At 34.9% G+C, this 22,464-nt stretch overlaps 2 pseudogenes; both read right to left on the reverse strand.

Moving 5' to 3' along the window:
* Positions 1-8,161: 8,161 nt before the first annotated feature.
* Positions 8,162-8,747, reverse strand: LOC149227521 (2S seed storage-like protein pseudogene; annotated as a pseudogene).
* An 8,886-nt stretch (positions 8,748-17,633) lies between these two features.
* Positions 17,634-19,093, reverse strand: LOC149227522 (protein EXORDIUM-like 2; annotated as a pseudogene).
* Between the last annotated feature and the right edge of the window lie 3,371 nt (positions 19,094-22,464).

The following is a 22,464-nucleotide window of genomic DNA, read 5'->3' on the forward strand; positions in this document are numbered from 1 at the left end:
AGCACCACTACAACATATTTTTTCCCCTACTTAAGCACCAACTTAGCAAATGTAGGTACCAATACAGAAGATACCAATCTCCCCTATTTGAGCACTAACACAACAAATTGTAGGCACCAACCTACATCTTCAATTTGTTCCTTGGATCTATCATCAATAAGTTTTGGTCCTCTGAAAATTCTCAACGAGTTATCATCTAACCATGCAACTCTCATATTTTTTCCTTTAAGATTGATCACATCCGCTTGACTTGTACACCTTAAGTTTATGCTCTTCAACTTGGCTTCTTGACTTGGCTCTTTATACTTGTAATTTCTCTGCATTTGATCAAAAATAGGTCTACCCATCTGAAACTTCAACTTCCTTAACTCTTGTTATTCATTGTCCAACTGTCACTATTGAGGCCTATTATATGTTCAAAGAGAAGGTTTTCCGACCTAGCAACTTGTATTCAACATTGTATATTTATCTCTTCTACATATAAGGGATATTCAACACACTTGGAACCAAATAAGCCTTTACAAACTTGAAACTATGCTTCATGTATCCTATTAACCTTTGCACCAAACATTCACCTCATGCAATCCACTAGCCTATCACAAAAGTTGCCCATGATAGTTTTTTTCGTGTTGCGCCTATGTCCATGACAAGGCTCGACCTTACCATCACCTTAACATCATAACTACTTTAGCTAATAGCCCCCTTAGCATTACCTTATCCAATGAGACTTGGCCTCTACAACAACTCTCCAATAGAGCTTGACCACCTCAAAGATTAGACCAAAAATTGGTCTATAAAAGGACTGCAACTTTGGCCACAAAACAACTTTGAAATCAGCCTTTAAAAAAACAACCTTCAAACAAAAATTGAAGTTGACCTTCAATGAACTAGAACTTGGCCCTCAATCCAATTCTAAATTTATCCTTCAGAACTCTAAGATTGGGCCATCAAACTAGGCTTGAACTCAACCTTCAAACACCAAATTCTTCCCCTAGAACAAGCATTAAACTTAGCTTAAACAAGACTGAAGTTCAACCTTAAACAAGACTAAAAACCTTCAACAAGGAAACTCAGCGTCTAGAAAAAATTTGCAACTCATCTATTAACGAAGACCAAAAATCTTCCCAAAGAGTGCCAAAAACCATTCCAAAATGTTCCTAAATCCCTTCCCATATAAAGCCTTCCAACTTAGCTTCGTTGCACTTGGTTCATGAGGTACGAACCTCATAATTGCTCCTTCTCTTTCTTAGATAAACCTAAATCAGTTTGAGCAAGTGAGTCCTAGGTTCCTGCACATAATTCCTATGTATAGTATGTTTGACCCCTAAAATCAAGGCCAACTTTCCCACTAGCTAGGCCAACTTATGCACTAGTTGGGATGAATTGGAAGGTTGTATAATGAATATTAAAAAATATTTTCTACTTAACTATGAGGAGTTATAGGAGTGCAATGCTATATATCGTTTGAAAGGTATTTTATTAAAATTTTCAACCATATATATATATTATGCTCCCATTTGAGCTAGGAATATGTAGTAAAAACGAATTCAAATATAGGATATCTGAATGGGGCATTAAAAATCCACAAGCAATATTTCTAGAAGGTGTGCCATATATTTTTGGAAAGATCTAGAAATATGATATTTGACTATATAATTTTCTCTTTTATTGGGACAACTTTTGATATCAATAACAACCATTCTCAAAAACATGTGCATTTAAATTTTTTTGAATAAAGTTATATGCAAAGTGTGAAATGACTATGGGATTGTGATTATAAAGTTTTTAATGATTAAAATGAATGAAATTCAAACCAGGAGTGTGAAATTTCACAATTAGAAAGAGATGTAAACCATTGATGACTCTAACATCTCTATGTGCAAAGAAAAACCCAGTTACACATCTTCATTTGGACCGAATGATATGGCACGAAGATAAGCTAAAAAAATTACCTTTTATATTGTGTGTTAATATTCAAGAAGATAAACCATATTTTATATAATTTGTTATTATTATTATAAATAATATTGGCTCAAAATAGATTATGTTTATTTAATATAAAGAACTAGTATTGAATTTATTGAATTTTCATTTATTGCATAATTTTTTTTTATACAACCTAATATGAGAGATGTGTGTAATTCCTTTCATGTTCAATGTGTAGTTGACATAGAGAATTTAAAGATTAATAATAACATAAAAAATCTCAATGATGACCATAAATAAAACGTGTCAATATCCACCTAAAGTAGAATAATTTATATAGTTAAAGTAGAATAATTTTTATAAATTATATAGATAGAGAGATAGAAAGATATATATAAAATAATTGAAAATAAAAACACATTATTCTACTCATAGATTCTTTCACTTCCCGATACAAGGAAGATGTGTAATACCTTCAATTCTTATTGTACAACATGTGTGTCTATGTTACTATATGTGTGTGTGTGTGCCTATATATATCTATATCTATATATATATATATAGATATATATATATATATATATATATATATATATATATATATAGAGAGAGAGAGAGAGAGAGAGAGAGAGAGAGAGAGAGAGAGAGATTCATCTCAAGTCTAGATCTATCATGCATCTAGAGGAATAAAACCCCAATAAATTTGTTCTAAATTTTTCCACCCTAAAGGACTCAATTGTTATAAATGCATGATTAATCGATAGTTAAGATGAATATTATATATATTTATAATGATGGTAAATGTTTCATAATTAACAAGTTTAAATTGTAGGGTATACCTAAATGAGTTATTCTAAGGCTTCCCTATGTTTGAGTTTCATTATATAAATATTCATTTTTTTCTAAATCACCTAGTAAAAAAAATGAGATTTTCTTAAATATATTATTTTAATATTAAATAAAAATAACAATATATTTGAAAACATGAAATAAAATTAATTTATCCCAAAATAGGGTTCAACATCTAAATCCACCCGTGTCATTTAGTCGTCATGTTCCATGTTGCAACAAAAGTGGCAGAGAGGTCAAATGTCAAATAACAACTGATGAAACTTGGTCAAATTACAATGGATGAACTCATTACCAAATTTGCTAATATCCTTAGGTATGTTCCTTACATTCAAGAAGAACAATCTAACACACAAAAATTCATTAGTTGACTACCTCTATCATATAGAGAAAATATATAATTTGGTAATTCAAAGACAATAGATGAAATTATTAAGACATAAAGATTATGCTATTTTCAAGAAAAACAAAGGGGTGAAAAATTAAGCCATGGCAGCGTAAGAAGAGAGACAAATTCACAACAAGAAACAAGAATTTTAATCCTTCCTTTTCAAAATATTCTTTCACAATAATAATGATAATGATAAACAATGAAGGCTTCAAACTCAAAGTGGAGTTACAATAACATATGAAAAGGGAAAGAAAAAATCTGTTTTTGTAAGACATTAGAAATAATAAGAAATTGGTGACTAGCTGACTAAAAATTTAGTCACCACAACTTTTCCAAGTGAAATACTACAAAAAATGAGCAATTTTAAGTCACCCAACTAAAAATGATTAACATAAACAACTAATTTAGTTTTGGGTTAAAATATACAACTAAATAATAAGTAATACAACTAAAAATGACTATTTTAGTATAGTACACTAAAATAATCAATTAAATAAACTTCATAATAAACTATTACACGGAGTTCAAAAAAGACACTAAAGTGGTAAATCAAAAACATAAACTTCCAATTCACCTCTGTGTTCAAATACGAATCCATATTTTTATTTTTATTTTTTTCCATGAATATTGCAGTTTATTATATATATATATATATATATATATATATATATATATATATATATATATATATATATATATATACCTAAAATAATTGTTTATTAAATTAGAACAGAGGGATATATATATATATATATATATATATATATATATATATATATATATATATCCCTCTGTTCTAATTTAATAAACAATTATTTTAGGTATATATATATATATATATATATATATATATATATATATATATATATATATATACGTGCTTAAAATGATTGTTTATTAAGTTAAAATAGATGGAAATCAAAATGATACTGGGGCCATGTAACCACAAGATGTGAAAAGGGTTTGAGAAATTTTCAGTCATAGGCATCACTCAAGATTATAAAAAATAAACTTTAATAACAACAAGTGCTGCATGCAGCCGGTAGTCCCTGCCGGGGTCTGCCACAACAACACAATACAAACGCTCTGTGCAACATGTTTAAACTTTCTGTTTCACTAAAAACCTGCCTTCGTCGAACAAACTTGCTACCTTACCTGAAAGATCTTGCTGTGTGCATGGCGTTGAAAGATCTTGCTGTCTGCATCACACAATCACATAATTCACTTAATCGAATTTCAAAGGAAATACAATTTTCATATTAATTTAATGCGTTCATAGAAGGCTATCACAAAGGCATCTTATTCCAGAAGAGAGAAAACAATCGCATAATTCACTTGAATGTGTAATAAAACAACGCCCAGTGTGTTGGACAAGTTTAATTATTAAATACAAATTATATAATTTAATATTTCAAAATGAACATGGGTGTACTCTTCAAATGAAATAGAAAGAGTGATGAACTTTTATTTTTATGTAAGTGTAATTATGGCGAATTAGATATATATTTTTTTATTTTGGAAATTTTATATAATATTTGTGATATATAATTTTTTTGTTATTCTTTAATAAGTAGTTTTTATTTATGTAGACTGAATATTTTAAATCTTTATATTACAAATCTTAATAAATGTAGTTTAATAATCCAGTTATTCCATATATTGTTGTATCAATTTAATATGTTATAGAAGTTGAATGTTTGGGGTATTGATCGTTTCATAAACTTAATCTTTTAAGCACTCATGTTTCAGATTAAATCTTTATATTACAAATCTTAATAAATGTAGTTTAATAATCCAGTTATTCCATATATTGTTGTATCAATTTAATATGTTATAGAAGTTGAATGTTTGGGGTATTGATCGTTTCATAAACTTAATCTTTTAAGCACTCATGTTTCAGATCTAAACCAACTTTGCTCATTCACCTAACAGTCACGCTTTCTAGGATAAAACAACTTCAGTTGCTCTCTGGAGAGTTTGGGAAGTATTGATTCTGTCCTTTGAAGAGAGCGCAGAGAAACTACAGCTCTTTCCCGAGAGGTCTTTATTCAGAAACGCTAGAGACTGTGATGCAGAGAAGTTAAAAGAATTAGGTATTATGTGTATGCTATAGGCTTAAATGAAGACAGCGAAAGAAATCAATGCTGCCCTTTCTTTTTCAAGAGCTTTCAATAGACTTTTTGGAATAAGTTACAAAATTAAAAAATCAATTCTGCATCATGAATATCAATTAGATATTATGTGTATGCTATAGGCTTAATGAAGATAGCGAAAGAAATCAATGCTGCCCTTTCTTTTTCAAGAGCTTTCAATAGACTTCTGGAATAAGTTACAAAATTAAAAAATCAATTCTGCATTATGAATATCAAATTCTTGTATTTTAGAATGAAAAACGAATTCATTAACATTTATTTCAGAATGAACAACGAAACTTTTAACTATATCATGTATTTCAGAAAGTTTAGTGTCAATGAAAAATTAAATATTGAAATACAGATTCAAATAAAAATCTGAGATCTTGAAATACCAATACCAAAAATTGAAAAATTGTATAGTTTAATTATGCATACAGAAGGATTTTCGGGGATTCACTAAATGTCATAAACTGGGTCAATGGAAATGCATCTTGTCAAAATCAGTTTTTGAAGACTCTAGTTGAAGAAATCTCTTTCTTGAAGGCATACTTTAACAGGTTTTCAATATGCCATATCTACAGGGAAAGGAATGAGGAAGCAGATCAGCTATCTAAGGCTGGTCTACAACAGGATCTGGGCAGCTGGACAGTAGAAGAGATCAGACAGGGGCAGTCTTTCATATCAGATCAGCCTCCATATGCTCAGCCTTTTTGATCACAGCTTCATCATCTTTTTTGACAGCACCCTTCTCGGATATATATTTCTGTTTTATAATTTTTATATAGTCTCCATCATATTTTTTTTTCTCTGGTTCATAGCTACAGCAAACAGACTTTTATATATAATTTTTATATGTATCCACATGATTATAGACTTATAATTTTTGTTGTAAGGGGTTGTTTTTCCTTCGTCGAAGGAGACCCCAGGTTTCTTTGTTTTTGTTATAATATTGACTATGCCTCCATCTGGGAGGAAGACTGTTACAGGTTCTTTAAACAGCAGAAACAGCTCCAAGATGTTGAGCAGATCTAGAAAACAGATGAGCCAGCAGTATGGCTTATGACCAATTTGCATGTAAACTTTTTATAATCTCTCAATAAAAAGTTTTGATTTTTTCCTCGGAAAAAAAAAATTATGCATACAGACTTGAAATACCAATACCATAAAATAATTTGAAATGTAAAAATTGTATGGTTACATTACAAAATTTGAATAGTTACATTACACCCAAATTTCATGAATACAGATTAAAAACTGAAAATTGAAAATTTGAGAACTTGAAATAGGAAATTGAGAACTTCAAATACAGACTTGAAGAACCAATTAGATATAATTGAAAAGAAAAAATTGAAAAAAGATTTCAAAATCGAAATATTTGCGGAGGATGTTTTTAATATTTTTCAAAAGAAGAAAATTAAAGGGAGGATATTGATATTGATGACTCAATGAAGAAAAGAGAGAAAAAAAATTGAAAAAAGATTTCAAAATTGAAATATTTGCGGAGGATGTTTTTAATATTTTTTCAAGAGAAGAAAATTAAAGGGAGGATCATTGATATTGATGACTCAATGAAGAAAAGTGAAAAAGTTGACAATGCGGGAGAAAAATAAATAAGCATGGAGAATAATTCAATCATCATGTTAGCCTTTATGAAATTAATACATTGTAACATCAGCAGGCTTAAGGAAAAGAATACAACGAATATTTTACAAATTTGTGTTAGCCTTTATGAAATTAATACATTGTAACATCATCAGTAGGCAGAAGGAAAAGAAGACCACGAATATTTTACAAATTTGCATTAGAGAGAAAAGGAACAAATTTGCATTAGAGAGAAAAGGAAGGGAACATTTATATTACAAAAAGATTATCTAAATTTATTTATAACTATCATAAAGAAAATTGAAAAGAAAAAATATTTATAACGATCAGTCAAAGATTTTGACTGGCAATAAGGATTTGAAATTCCAGGTCTCGTCTATTCCTTTCCTATATGCTCACTAATCTCGATAGGTTATGTTCACGCGGTACATTTTTTTTTGATGTATAGCCAGAAGCAAACACTGCCCAAAAACCCAACATCCACCTTTTGATGCTGTTCCGAGGTCTTAACGAGAGTCATTCGTAACTCGTGTTACATAGGCATTTCGTTATGTTTGTATTTTCTGATTGTAATTAAGATATTTTAACAGGTTTCAATTTTTCTAATGAAAAGATTTACACTTTACTTGGCAGTGAATAATCAAGAAAGAGAGATACGCGAAGTTGGATACTAGATATTCTATTAGTCTAATTCCGCTTTTCTGCTTCAAAGCATATATTGTATTATTGTATTTGAGTTCATTAAGCGTGTAGTAGAAAAAAAGAGAGAACCTGCTTTGATGGTGACCATGAAAGGGAACAAAATGAATTTGGAATTTGGTCGCTTATTAGTCCTTTATTAAGTAAAGGGAACACATCCGGCTACCATATAAATGGTGGGCATTAAATGAAATGAGACGACTCTTCCAAATAGGAAAACTACAATTTCATAGCAGCTTAAGTTACTCCCTTGTTTATTTAGTTACGTAGACACAGTATCTATATTTTATGGTCGTTGCGCACTTAAACGCTGCTACCCATTGCAAAATAGTCTGTCCACACACCATTAGCACATGGATTAAATTCGTCAGTCAGTATGGATTAGCCCGTTTTAAGAAGAAATATATATAATTTACAGCAGCGAAGGTGGCAGACTAGATGTTGGATCAACATCAATAACAAATGACATCGTGAATAAATGAAAGAATGTGTTAGTCCACAGAATAATGACAACAGCATCCTACATACAGCTACAGGAATTAATTACTAGAGTTTAATATTAAATAGCGTTCATCAATCGATAGAAAGACTTACGAGAACGGCGCTGAACGTCGCAGTGGCGGGGAGGCTGGCGGACGTTGCAAGTTTCTGGAAGGTATGCGGCTCTCTCCTCTGCCTCCTCCTCTTCTCTTCCACGCGATTCGCGGCGGCGGCGGTGCTGATTATGTGCAGCCTCAGAATCCATGAAGAGGTCCTCCATGGTTGAATCATACGATTGAGATTGATGGAGAACTTGTTGTATGGCTCGGCATCGGCATTGTGGAGACATTCTTTCCAATTCCTCGCAACATCTCTCCGATGGTTGCTCTCTCCGTCTTTGCAAATAGTCGTGGCATTGAGACAGTCGCCCCGGATCGCAGGACCGTTGTTGATCGCAGGACCGTTGTTGTTGCAAGCCCTCTCCATACATCATGCCTTCACGTGCATCAACAGTTGGGGCGCCCCATTGAAGGAGGAAGAGAAGGGTTACGCCTAAGCTCACCCAGGGCGCCCCATTGAAGGAGGAAGAGAAGGGTTACGCCTAAGCTCACCCATTTAAGAGCCAGTCTCGTAGTGATCGGAGGGGAGAAGACGCCCATTACTTTTCTTTTTCTTTACCTTGAAGGATAGACAGTTATATGGAGCGACAGCAACAAGGTGGGAAGACGAAGTGGATCCTAATACTGTATTTATGGAGGCGTGGATCCTAATAGAAGTGCAGAACAAAACAACACGAAGAAGAGATCGAGAGTCGAGACGAACACATGTAGCGCATGCCTTATCTCACACTCCACGTCCCAACTGAAGCCATAGAAAGATGGAACGCCTGCCTCCGTTTCCAATCGCCGCGTATTTCACCTGTATCCAAAGTTTGAAAACCCTCATGCGCATTTATTGAATGGTTGCAAACATTCTGGATTGGAAAAAAACTTTTAACCAAAGTTTGAAAAACCTCATGCTTGGAAACTTTGGATAAAGCTATTATACCGGATATCATTTTAACATCGGGGCACGTGAAGCGTGCAATAAGACCTCCAATTCGCAACTTTGGTTATAAATTTCTTACACCGATATTTGCAGAGATAAACTTTGGTTAAACTTTGATAGTGCACAATTTTTTTTGGTCAAAGGACCGGTTAATGTATGGTCAACGATCGATCGATCGCTATTAGTCCCAGGTAGGGACTAATAAAAGCCTAAAAAACAACTATCTTACTGAGAGATTTTATAACGTTTGATGGAACAAGATACACTTCAAGATTTCACAAGTCTAAATTCTAGAAATTTAGAGGTTTTATAGATTCATAACTTTTCATGATTCGTATCAAGGCTTTACCTCTTTATCGACACTAAAAAAAATATAATTAGAATTATTCTATATTTTTTACCCATTTAATTTACATGCCCATACATATACTAATACCATAATTTATTACAATATAAATATTAGGTTATTACAATCTAACCCCCTAAAGGAGCATTGTCCTCCATGTTGGATTATCCTCCATTGTCACACTCTTTCAAGTGTCGTCTTCAAGTTAAGGCTTGAAGGCCGATTTGAGAAATTGATTGCTAAGAAAAATCACAGCGAGCAAATTATGATTTAGCACAGGTTGCTTTTAGCCTATCAATTGAGAAATTGGTTGATAAGAAAATTCGTGACTAGAAAATTACAGTTTACCACAAGTTGCTTCTAACATATTAATTGACAAATTGATTACTAAGGAAAATTACAGTTTACCACAAGTTGCTTCTAACATATTAATTGACAAATTGATTACTAAGGTAAAGTGGCTAAACGTCAATTGCATGGAACATGTGTACATTAAAGTTTTAACATCTCCATCATTAAGACCTTCGGTGTTTTCTAGATAAGATTTTGCAAAATAAATCTACCTCTGGCATATAATTTTCAAAAATATTTTTTTATAGTTGTTGAGATTTATCATATACAAGTTGTATTGTTTGTTTTTTATTTTGGTAAAAATATTTTGATTTTAATTAATTTTGAATTATTAAACAGGAAGTGAAAAAAAATATATATATATATATATAAAAGAGAAATTTTATTTGATAAATGTCATAATATTGGTTGTTATTGTTTTGTATACCACAATGCTATGTAAATAATTTCCCACCATAATTTAAGTAAATATTTACATAAAAAATGGATAGGAACAAGATACAAATAAATAAACATACCAAGAATTGTTAATGTCCACCATTGTTTATGTTTTCTTAAACACTTCAATAAATAGAAGTAAAAATGCAAATGTGCAAACTTAATTAGTAAAAAAATATTAATAATAAATCAAAATGGTTATCAATTCAACAACAAATAACTATGTAAATAAAACAACTCCATTTTTAATATTTATATTTTTCATTGTTGACAGCATTTTTCTATATATAATTTTATTTATTTATTGTTTTTAGTTAATTTAGTTATCCATCACTTCAACAACTTTGTATATCACATTTGTTTGAAAAGTTTTGTGCTTTTAATTAAATTAATTGATTTTAAAAAATGACATATGAAGGGTTATGATTTTTTTGGCATGTGGTATCAGTAAACCATGGTTTTGTAATAAAGTCTATTTACAAGTTAAAAATCTCCATTTACAAAACAAGATAAATTATCATGACTAAAAATCTTATTACATGTTTTTTTAAATATATATATTTTTAACTCATATATTAGTTAATAATAATAATAACATAAAATATAATTAATATTTTTTTTAGAATGTAAGATATATTATAGAATAAGTATTTTGATACTTATTAATATTTATCAGTGATTTAATTTATAATTTATTATTGAATAATTATATAAAAGGGTAAGAAAGGGATTTTGTTAATCATTATTATTTTTAGTGAAACCTATTAAAAATAAGTTATAATATTAGGCATTATGTGTTAAAGCTAATGGAGAAATGTATTCTAGGAGAGAGTCACTTCATTACTTAAGTATGAGACTTAGATTAGGAATTTGTTCCTATTTTCTAGGTGGTTCTTCTAACCTCCTTACTTGCATGTAAATTATTTATTCATGGAGATTAATGATGAATGTGTAGAGCGTTCTGCCAAAGGCAGTTTCTAGGTGAAGCCCTCCCCTGAGAGCTACTCAATTTGATTGATAAAGTCTCTGCGTTCCGTTTTTAACATAGTATTAGAGCTTCAGGGTTGAGTGAGGTAAAGCCATAGTGCTTTGGTGATTGGGTGAGTGCCTGGAGCAGGATTGTGGCCCTGAGTGGTGCTAAAAAGGCCTGGTGAGGAGGTGGAGTATAGAGAAAGTCTTTCTCTGCTTGATCAGTGCGCATTTTTGCTCAGAAAATGCACTTTCAGTTGTTGACTAGCGCCCTTCCTGTAGAGAAAGTCACGCATTTGGAGGCAGAAAACGCGTTGCTCCGTTGACCAGCCCATGGGAGTCGGATCTGCGTGGACGTGCAGCAGTGGGAGCCGATCTGTGTGGAGGTGTTGATCGTGTGGAGCTTGAGATCGCCGGATGGATCGTGGACTTGGAGATCGCAGTGACGAAGTGGCGAGATCAAAGGATCTGAGGTCGTTGTAATGAAGTGAAGGTTATAGCGAATTTGGTGCAGAGAGAGGCGATCTGGTGCAGAGCGAGGCAGATCAAGCTGCCCGAATCGTGGTGGCAGCTGCGTGCTGGTGAGGTGCGAGGTGTTGTGCCTTGTTCGGTGGTGCCTTATTTGATCGCAGTTGCGTGTTGATGCTGTTATTTCCAAAGTTGCCTACGTGGAGGTTGTCGTTGGAGCGAGGGTGCCTACTCACGATGGCTGTTGAGATTTGCAGTTGTGGTGTGGATCAAGGTGGAGTGTCTTCCCACCATATTCGTCTTTAAACATTAAGAAAGTCAAAGCCAGATTTGAGATTCCATGCACGACCTTGCTGGATGAAAACCTAGAGAGTCCCGTCTTCACATTTCCACCAAATCGCTGCCTATTCTCGTCAAGCCTCGCGCGTTCTCCGTGGGAGATTCATTTGATGAACTTCGCAGCCAGTCGATGGTGGTTCTTCAAGGCCGAAGTGGTGCCTTGTTCGGTGGCATCTTGAAGTGCAACAAGGTCGGGTTTGAATTGCGTTTGGTTGGGTTAGAATTGCGTCTGTGCCCGTAGATTTGATGATCAAGTCCACAAACGGCCGTAGGCAGTTTTGTTCAATTCTAATGTCGAGAAGGAGGACCAGTGTGGCATAGTTTGCATGCGTTGGTAGTACTAAGAGACTTCTCGAAGAACTTTGACATGGTATGAGGTCGTTTTTTCTTTCGATCAAAGAATATTTTTTTGATAGGTCATTTTTTTTTGGGGAGGCGCATTCAAAAAGGAGTCATTGTTTTAAAGAAAGGAGGGTTTCTATTTAAAAATCAAAACGGGATCTTGTTTTTTTCATCCAATTAAAGGATTTTTTTTTTATGAAGAGAGCACCCATTTTTTTGAAATTACTCTTTACCTTTGGAGATAGACCCATCTTTTAATTGTTGGAGGTCGAATTTTTTTATTTCTTGAGGGAGCCCTGTCAACATGAATAACCAGATGGCGAAGGCATATCTGAACGAAAGTCATAAGCTCGACGGATTCAATTACTCTAATTGGAAATTTAAGTTGCATACCCTGTTGGAGGGGCAAAACGCATGGACGATCACAAGTGATGATGAGCTAAAACTGATCCTAGTTACAGGCGGAACAACAGCAATGATCCAGGACTGGGAAAAGAGGGAGAACAAAGAAAAAGTGTTGTTAAAATTGTCAGTGAAAGACTGTATTATCCCTCACATTCGTGAAAGTAAATCAGCAAATGACATCTAGAAAACCCTCAAAGACCTATACGAGATCAAAAACACAAATTGCCTGTTGTTTTTGAAAATCAAGATTCTCTCCATCAAAATGGAGGAGAATGAATCAGTGGCTGCGTTGATCTCTTAAATCAAGGAGCTCACATATAAGCAAGGCAACATAGGAGAGACAGTGTCAAACACTGATATGGTCACAATCACCATGAATGGTATGACTGATGACTATCAGATGTTTATCAAAGGTTTGAATGTGAGAGAGAAAGCCCCCAATTTCAAAGAATTGATAGGAATCTTGACGCAAGAGGAAGAGAGACGGATGACTTTGAAACCCCAGAGTTCAGATCTTGCTCTAATGGTGAAGAAGAAGCCCTTAAGAGGGAAGGCAAATGCAGGATAGAAAGGCAGAAGTACACCACAAAGAAAACCACCTCAAGGTATGTCTTCAAACAGGACCCAAATGCTTTTATTATGGTAAAGTTGGTCGCATAACTAAAAGTTTCCAAAAGAAGAAGTTTGATGAAGGTCGCCATAGACATAAGAAGCATGCAGGACACTTTATTGATGAAGATCAGAATCAAAATCTCATATTGTTTGTATCTAATTTTGTGTTCTTTGTTGAAGATGATGAAGTAGAAACTTGGTTTGTGGACTTAGGAGCTTCCACTCACATGACAAGTAACAAACATTGGTTTGAGAATTTTAAAGAAACCAGCAGTGGTGCAAATATCTACCTTGGTGATGATAGAGGGTACCAGATCAAAGGGTATGGTAATGTTCATGTTGTTTTTCCTAATGGAAATATTAGACATATTCAAAATGTAATGTATGTACCCGGAATCAAAAAGAATTTGATCTTTGTTTCTATGATAACAGATCAGAACCTTAAGGTAGAGTTTTTTAAGTCTTATTGTGTTATTAAAGATCTGTTGGATCGTATGAAGCCAATTGCATCAGGTATTCGAGTGGGAGGATTGTATAAGCTGAATGTAAGAAGCGTGTCACACCAAGCCTTGACGTCATCAGTTATGAATGCAAAAGACTTATGGCATCAAAGGTTCGGTCATATCAATTTCAATGACCTGTCACTACTTCAAAAACGAGGTATGGTTAATGATCTTCATGTTTTAAAGAATGTTCATGTTCATTGTGAAGCATGTGCTCTTGAGAAGATGCATAGGAATGAGTTTCCTGCAAATGTAGATAGAAAGAAGAGAGATATACTAGGGCTTGTGCACACTAATTTGTGTGGGCTGATGCAAATGAGGTCATTAAAAGGTGCCTATTATTTCCTATTATCTGTTGATGATTGCATGAGAATTACTTGGGTATATTTTCTCGCAAAGAAGAGTCATACTTTTGAATATTTTAAAGATTTCAGAAGCATGATTGAAAAACAATAGGAAAATTCATCAAAATTCTCCGCTGGATGAAGGGGGAGAATACAAAAAGGGTGGTTTCGTCAAATATTGAAAGGACCATGGGATAGTTTAGCATTTCACAGTACCCCACACTCCTCAACAAAACGCGGGCAGAGAGGAAAACAGAACCCTTGTGGAGTGTGCTCGAAGCACGTTAAAAGGTAAGAACTTGTCTAATGGCTTTTGGGCAAAAGCAATAAATACTGCAGTATATTTGAAGAATAGGAGTCCAACAAAAAGCCTTGATTTTAAAACTCCATTAGAAGCTTTATTAGGTTTTAAGTCTGCAGTTAATCATTTAAGAGTTTTTGGTTCCAAAGCTTTTTCTCATGTTCCAAAAGAGGATAGGAAGAAACTGGATTCAAAGGCCCATTAAATGCATTTTTGTAGGGTACTACACAAAGTTTAAAGCTCATAAATTATTTAATCCCTCTACCCATAAAGTGTTTGCAAGTAGAGATGTGATATTCCATGAGCAGGTTGATGATGGAAACCATGAAAGAAGCAATGAAGAATGGCACATAGCTTTGCTGGAGGAAGATGGAAGTGATGAAAGGGACAACCATGAGTAGAAGCAACAACAAAAAAAAATAAGGAAGATGTGGATGGTGCAGATGCAAGTAGCAGGCCAAGTCCACCAAGGGATGGTCAGACTAGATTTGAAGCCAGTCCACCACTCAGTAGATCAGATAGGAAAATTCAGTTGCCAACAATATATAGGGATCATGCTCTTATAACTAGTATGTTAAATGTTGTTGAACCCTCTAATTATAAACAAGTAAGCCAATATAATGAATGGAGGGCAGTCATGGAAGAAGAATATGAGTCAATCCTTAAAAACAAAGCCTGGGATCTAGTTGAACTACTTGAAGGAAAACAACCCATAGGTTGCAAATGGTTATGCAATCCTAAATTTAACGTTGATGGGAGCATAGACAAATATAAAGCTAGGATGGTTACAAAGGGGTACTCGCAGAAAGCATAGACTATGAGGAAAATTTTGCCCCTGTAGCTAAATTAAACACAATTAGAATGTTAATTGCTTTAGCTACCAAACATCATCGGATGATACACTAGCTAGATGTGAAATATGCATTCTTAAATGAGGAATTAAAAGAAGAAGTGTATTTAATGCAACATGAAGGATTTGTTAAACAGGGGGAGGAGCATTTAGTTCGTAGATTGAAGAAAGCATTATATAGACTAAAACAGGCACCGAGATCGTGGTATGATAAAACTGATTCATTTTTCCTACAACATAGTTATAAAAGAAACAAGAATGACCCTAATCTGTATACCGTGTTTGATGAAAATGGGCAAATTATTTTGATTTCTTTATATGTAGATGATCTTATCATTATAGGAAATGTTGATGAATTCATTAAAGAAATCAAAGAGCAGATGTCATAGCTTTTTGAGATGAAAGACCTCGGAGAGTTACACTATTGTTAAGCTCTTGAAGTCTGGAGGGATTCTAGGCAAATGTTTTTGTCTTAAGGAAAGTATTTCAGGAGTTTATTGAAAAAGTTCAGAATGGATCAGTGCAAAGCAACATCAGTGCCTTTACAACAGAATACCAAACTTCATAATAATGATGGTTTTAAGGAGGTTGATGCAACACTGTATAGACAGTTGGTTGGGAGTCTAATTTACTTGACTACAACTAGGTCGGATTTGGCTTTTGCAGTTAGTGTATTGAGCCAATTCATGTCAAAGCCTCTTGAGAATCATTGGGTTGCAGCAAAAGGCGTCTTAAGGTATCTTCAAGGAACCTTAGACTTTGGTATTAAATACACTGATTCGTTTGATGCTAGATTGACAGGTTTCTCAGACTTAGATTGGGTTGGAAATCTAGATGACCAACGATTCATAACAAGTTATGCTTTCAGCATTGGGTCTGGGGTCATTGCATGGAGTAGCAAGAAGCAGAACATTGTATCCTTGTCTTTAGCATAAGCAGAGTATCAAGCAATGTGCGCAACAACATGTGCGGCAGTTTGGTTGAGGAGACTTCTCTGGGATGCCAGAGAAGAACAAAAAGATGCAACTGTTATCGGATGTGATAACTAGAGCTCAATCAAACTTCCAAATAATCCAGTGTTTCATAAAAACACCAAGCATATTGATACACAATTTCACTTTATTAGGGAGAAGGTTCAGTCAAAAGAAATTCATATTGAATATTGTAATATTTGTGACAATGTTGCAAATATTTTTACTAAGTCTCTTGGAAAAATTAAATTTGAGTTATTTAGGGAGATGTTAGGAGTGCTAGTGAACCCTTTCTCCATGAAGGGGGAGTGTTAAAGTTAATGGAGTAGGAGATTAGTTACATGTGAGATTTAGATTAGGAATTTGTTCTTATTTTCTAAGTGGTCTTTCTAACCTCCCTACTTGCATGTAAACTATGTATTAACTAAGTAGGGATGTAAACTATTTATTCATAGAGATTATTGATTAATGATGAATGTGTAGAGGGTTCTGCTGAGCTGTTCCTTAGTTTGATGAATAAAGTCTGTCTTCCATTTCTAAGATTATGTTAAATGATATAAAAATTGTGAATTGCAAATTTACAAGGATATTATAAGGAAGAGATCTTGACGGAGAGCTCTGAAAAATATTGAAACTCTAGATAATGGAAAAAATATTAGATTGAATGGATATGCTATAATATTTTTCAAAAAGAAAAAATAATGCATGTACAGGGCAGGACGCATCTACAGGCATAGTGGATGCCCCCTCTCGGATGCCTAAACAATAGCTGTGTTTTTGCCTAAACTATAGCTGTGTTTTTTTCTGGCTGAAAAAAAGGTAGTTGTGAAAGAAAAAAAAGGTTGCTGGGTATTTACCCAAAGATAGCTGGGTTTTTTTCTCGTTGGAAAAAGGTAAGCTGTGTTTTTCACTGAAAGATAGCTGTGCTTTTTCCTTGCTGAAAAAATGTATACCGGGAAGGGAAATTTTTATGTGAAACAGATTGAAATTTTGGTGGGAAGCTTCCATTTTTCTGTGAAACAAGCTATTCGAAAATACATGCAGCGAGGAAATTTTATGTGAATTCTTCTGTGAAACAAACAAATCGAAAACACATGTAGCGAGGAAATTTTATGTGAATTCTTCTGTGAAACAAACAAATTGAAAAAACATGTAGCGGCGGGGAAATTTTATGTGAAGCAGATTGAAAGAATGTGTTATATATAATATCTTTTTAAAAGAATAAAAGAATGCATATACAGGAAGGGACGCATCTACAATGCATATACAGGAAGGGACGCATCTACAGGCAGAGTGGATGCCCCTTCTTCTTCCCACGCCTAAATGTAGGCGTGCAATTACAATTATAAAAAAAAAATTATACCAAAGGCTGGCAAGATTTGGTAGCCGGATCCCACATAGCCGGCAGCAGAAATGCTCGTCCATTAACTCCCCGGGCATTGTAGCTCGCCCCACTTGTTTTATCCATCAGAAGCTCCCCAGGGAAGCCCGCGTAAGCCCCCTTTCCATATATTCCGGGGCAGGCGGACACGGCCTTTACAGGTGCAGCGGCGTTGCCTTGGAAGTAGCAGGTGTTGAATGGATTGGTGGCTGCTCCTGCCACAACGGTGGCGATGTTGATGATCATGCCATCGATGCCCACGTCTCCATTTGGTGCCACCAGGGGAGGAGTCTGGGGTCCGTACATGGGCTTGATGAAATGGCCACGCGCACTGTCCAGGGCACTGAGTCGCAGAATTCCCAACCCACGCGTATGGAATTGGAAGCTGCTCATTATGCTTCTCGGTCTCCTTCCCCTGCATCATTGGGCTTCCTGTGCTTGATACGACATTGAGATTGAGAGTGGCATGAAATCCGCAAGACCTCATGCAGAAACCCTCCACTGTGGCATCCTCGGAGGTGAGCACCAAGTACACATCATTGGCATTTCCAGGTGATTTTCTAGGTGGCAGAATACCCGACTTGAGGGCAGCTTCAACCAGAGCAGCAATGTCAGTCCTCTTGAGTGACTTGCCGAGGGAGTATTGTTGGTCCACCTTCTGTTTTCCAAGCATTACAACACTGGATGTGGATGTGGATGGGGCGGCCTTGTTGTTAGAGTGGGTGCCCTCGTACTTGTGCGTGGTCTTCCACCAAGTGGAGGCGGAGGGCTGATTTGCTTTCCCTTCTGACGTCTTTGCCCCCAAGAGATTGTACAAAATCTGCCACAATGGAGCGTTGAACAGGCGTGAGCTGCCCATACCAAATCAAATGGAGAGGGATCACCCCAATGGCAGAGAGCAGAGGACCATCATGGTAAGTCAAAACAATAGATGCCTCTTCCACCAGAGTTTCCTGGACTGTCCACCACCAGCAGCGACGGATGCCCACAATACCGCCATACAAAACACGTCCGTCTGCAGGATCACAGTCAGTCGAAGCCGCGAACCACAAGCAACCATTTGAATTTTGAAGGCAAGCTGGTTAAATACTTTGCAACCTTCATTTTACCTTGCAACCTTCACTATCACTTTGGATTGATCAGAAGAGAATCGAACTCTCTTATAACAACAATCAAGAAAGAATGAAGCTACAAAAACTGGTAGTGGGATAGAGCAGGGAAGAAAAGATGGTTATGAGATTGAAGAGCAGAGTAGAGGGACTAGGTTTAAGTAGAGGAATTGTGGAAGCGAGGACGCGGTTACGCAGAAGTGGGTGGTGACAGCAATGGACAGAGGGAGTTACGCAGAAGGAGGTGGTGACAGCAATGGACAGAGGGGTGCCATGCTGGGCGGCATTAGAGAAATAATATTCACCGCGTAGGTAAAGTAGTTTGGAACGTTCCAAATGCCAAATCCCTTAAAAAAAAAGTGATGTGGTGCGTGCAAGTGAGTGGAGATAGATATTCCTAATTTCCTACTTCCTTCGTCACAGCAATGGACAGGGGTGCCATGCTGGCCGGTATGAGAAGAAATAATTAATATTTACCGATATTTAAGCATCTGTCAGTTTCCATAGTTGCAGCTCTTTTTGCGTAATTCCCTTTGTAACCTATCTTTGAGCATCTGTGAGCTTCCATAGTTGTAGTTGGATGAAGCATTGAATGCTTTGTCGTTTGTCAATTATTGTGATGCTGTATTCCAGGCAGTTTTCATACAATCACAGTTTTCTCTCTCCTTAAATAGAGCCATTTCTAAAATATTTGTCCACTCCTTCTTCTGTCTTTCATAATACTTGAGATCAACCACGCTACTAAAAAGGCTTATTCACCCTCGTTCATGAGAATTGATATGGATCAGCTTCTGTACACTGTGCAACAACATATCCCTTTACAGAGAAGGGAATATCAGTTCTCTAAAGTCATCAAGAAACGCTCCATGTTTATGCAATCTGACGAAAATATGGAACAATTTTTTTACATAGCTCAGTTTGTCCATAGATATAGTCTCCTTGGATTTAAATTTTAATTTTGATGGTAGATAATTATAGTCAGGATCTAACTTGGTACTAGATATTCTTCAAACTAAGCATGTCATGATAAGCCTTATCAGCTTATCAGCTTTATTTCAATGACAGATTTTGAAAATTTTTAGAGTCTAATTTACTTTGTTAAATTCTAAAATATAACAATGACATCATTGGATTACCATAATCTATACCATTATTAAATTATAATACTTAGACTCATTATTATAATCAGGATCCCACTTGGTGAGAGGCATTCTTCAATTAAACATGCCAAGGCCACTCATCTATAACCATGTATCAGCCATAATAGAATAAAACGCTCCATTTGTTCTGACTTTCGAAATATACATTGAGAACTAAATTGATGCATGGAGTCTCTGAAAAACACATGTATCAAATAAGTCACACAATAAGTCATCTATAATTTGATCGTTTGAACTTTGAAGTCACGTATATGTGAAGCATTCTAGTTCAACTTATTGTATTTACATAGGCTGATCCGGAGCATGTTAATATCTTGATAAGAATGCAGTCAGTATGGTGGTGGTGGTGGAGGAAGATTGTTCCGTAATATCTCTTCTTTTGGACATGGTGGGCTGTTATTGGCAGGAACAGGGAAACCAAGAGACGCTGGAGGGGTAGGGTTTGGAAGCTGTAGGGGCAATGGTGGTGAAGGACCACAATTTGGAGGCAAATGACCTGGAGGAAGGGCGTAGAGATCACTCAGTTCAGCACATGATAATGGTTTCTTTAATGGGCTCAAGGACAGTTCCATAGTGCGCTCAAAGCTACTACCATTAACAAAGGAGATGCTCTTTTCTGTGGTGATATTGCAACTTGCATCCCGGCTGCTCCTCAACTGGGCCATGCATACTTGCTGGTCATGGTAGCCATCTAACAAAACTAGGATCAGCTTTTGAATGAAACTATAATTTCAAACATACTTAAAATCTACATGATTTTTTCTAAATAGGGAAAGAGAATTTAGTGGTAATTTTGAAAGATTGTTGATATTTTTACATTACTTATAATTATTTTATAAATCTCACAAATTTGATTTTGGAAAATTAATACTAAAATTTCAAATATTTTTTATAATAAAGAAGAGAATATATTAATTATTTTGAGAAATTGATTAAAACTAGTAACAATTATTTCATAAATATTACAAACATATAAATTACAATATATTTATAAAAAATTAAACACTAAAAATAGTTTTTAACCACCCACACCAAACAATTAGAACTAAGATATTTTGATGTTAGTACAAACTCGTTTTTTTACTTAATCAAAATCCAATCTAGACCTATTTATAAAAAATTAAACACTAAAAATAGTTTTTAACCACCCACACCAAACAATTAGAGCTAAGATATTTTGATGTCAGTACAAATTCGTTTTTTACTAACTTTTTAATCAAAATCCAATCTAGACCAACTTGGTTGAGAATGTAAGAATTATAGATTGCTTCTTGCCTTGTAAGAAGAAACTAAATTGGGTTACGCGCCCAGCAGAGCATAGATCGCAGTAAACACGACCTCTCACGACGCGTTTTTCACCTTGTTTTCCCTTATTCAGTGAAGTGATCATGTCGGCATGAGAAAAACTGAGCAAGCAAGCAAAAACCCAATACAGAACAAGAATTTCATTTTGCTCTCAACCCGGTTGGTTGGATAAATATTTTAAAAATGACTCCATTTAAAGAAACAGAAAACTGTGATTGTGTGGAAACTCCCTGGAATACAGCATTCCAATAATTGACAAGTTACGAAACATTCAATACTTGATCCCACTGCAACTATAGAAACTGACAAATAGACGAAGATTGATTAACCAGGAAATAAAGACAAAAGAAGTTTTTTTTTTCATAAATGATCAAGAGAGTTACATTTCAAACATAAAAATTGTTAAAAATGTATTATCCATCTCCATAAATAACTAAGGGAGTTACATTTCAACATATTATCCATCTCCCTATCTTTAAACTTCCGCTTTATTCACATTAATTGCTACCCAATAATATACATATACATATGTGTCTCTGGTTGCTACCAAATAATATACATATACATATGTGTCTCTGGTGGTGAAGATTCATTATAATGAATGCATCTTTTTTTCCAGCAGTCGTGGGTTCCCTACAGCTGGAGGCGAGGGGCTAAGTTGTCATCATCATAATGTACAATAATGTATAAAGGATGATGTTTTACCTGTGGTCCGGACACGTCGAAGGGACAGGAGGTGAAACGAAAATCACCATGGAAACATGAGCCATGCAGAGGGCAGGTGGAGAAAGGCTGGTACATGTCGAAATGCCGAGAGGCTTTGCATGCAAGGAACCACCTCAATGAATAGCAATTGGAGCTGATGCAGACGCATTCAGGAAGAAGGTGGTTGGTCGAAAGAAAGGCGGAAGACCCACTCTGGTTGGTCTGCATCGCGGCGCTCTCCCACTCAGCGTTCTCACTTACACAGTGAACGGTCACGGGTTTTCTTGTTATTAAAAGTGAAAAATTATTTTCACACACAACAATGGTGTACTTTTGTATTTTAATGCTTTTTATAATTTATAATTTTATGTAAGGTTGATGTCTCTCTAATTTATAATTTTTTATAATTTTATGTAATGTTCATATATATTTTTTA

Source organism: Pinus tabuliformis, chromosome J (assembly GCF_031772625.1).
Source record: "Pinus tabuliformis cultivar Carrire ecotype Pingquan chromosome J, CPIR1, whole genome shotgun sequence".
Taxonomy (NCBI): Eukaryota; Viridiplantae; Streptophyta; class Pinopsida; order Pinales; family Pinaceae; genus Pinus; species Pinus tabuliformis.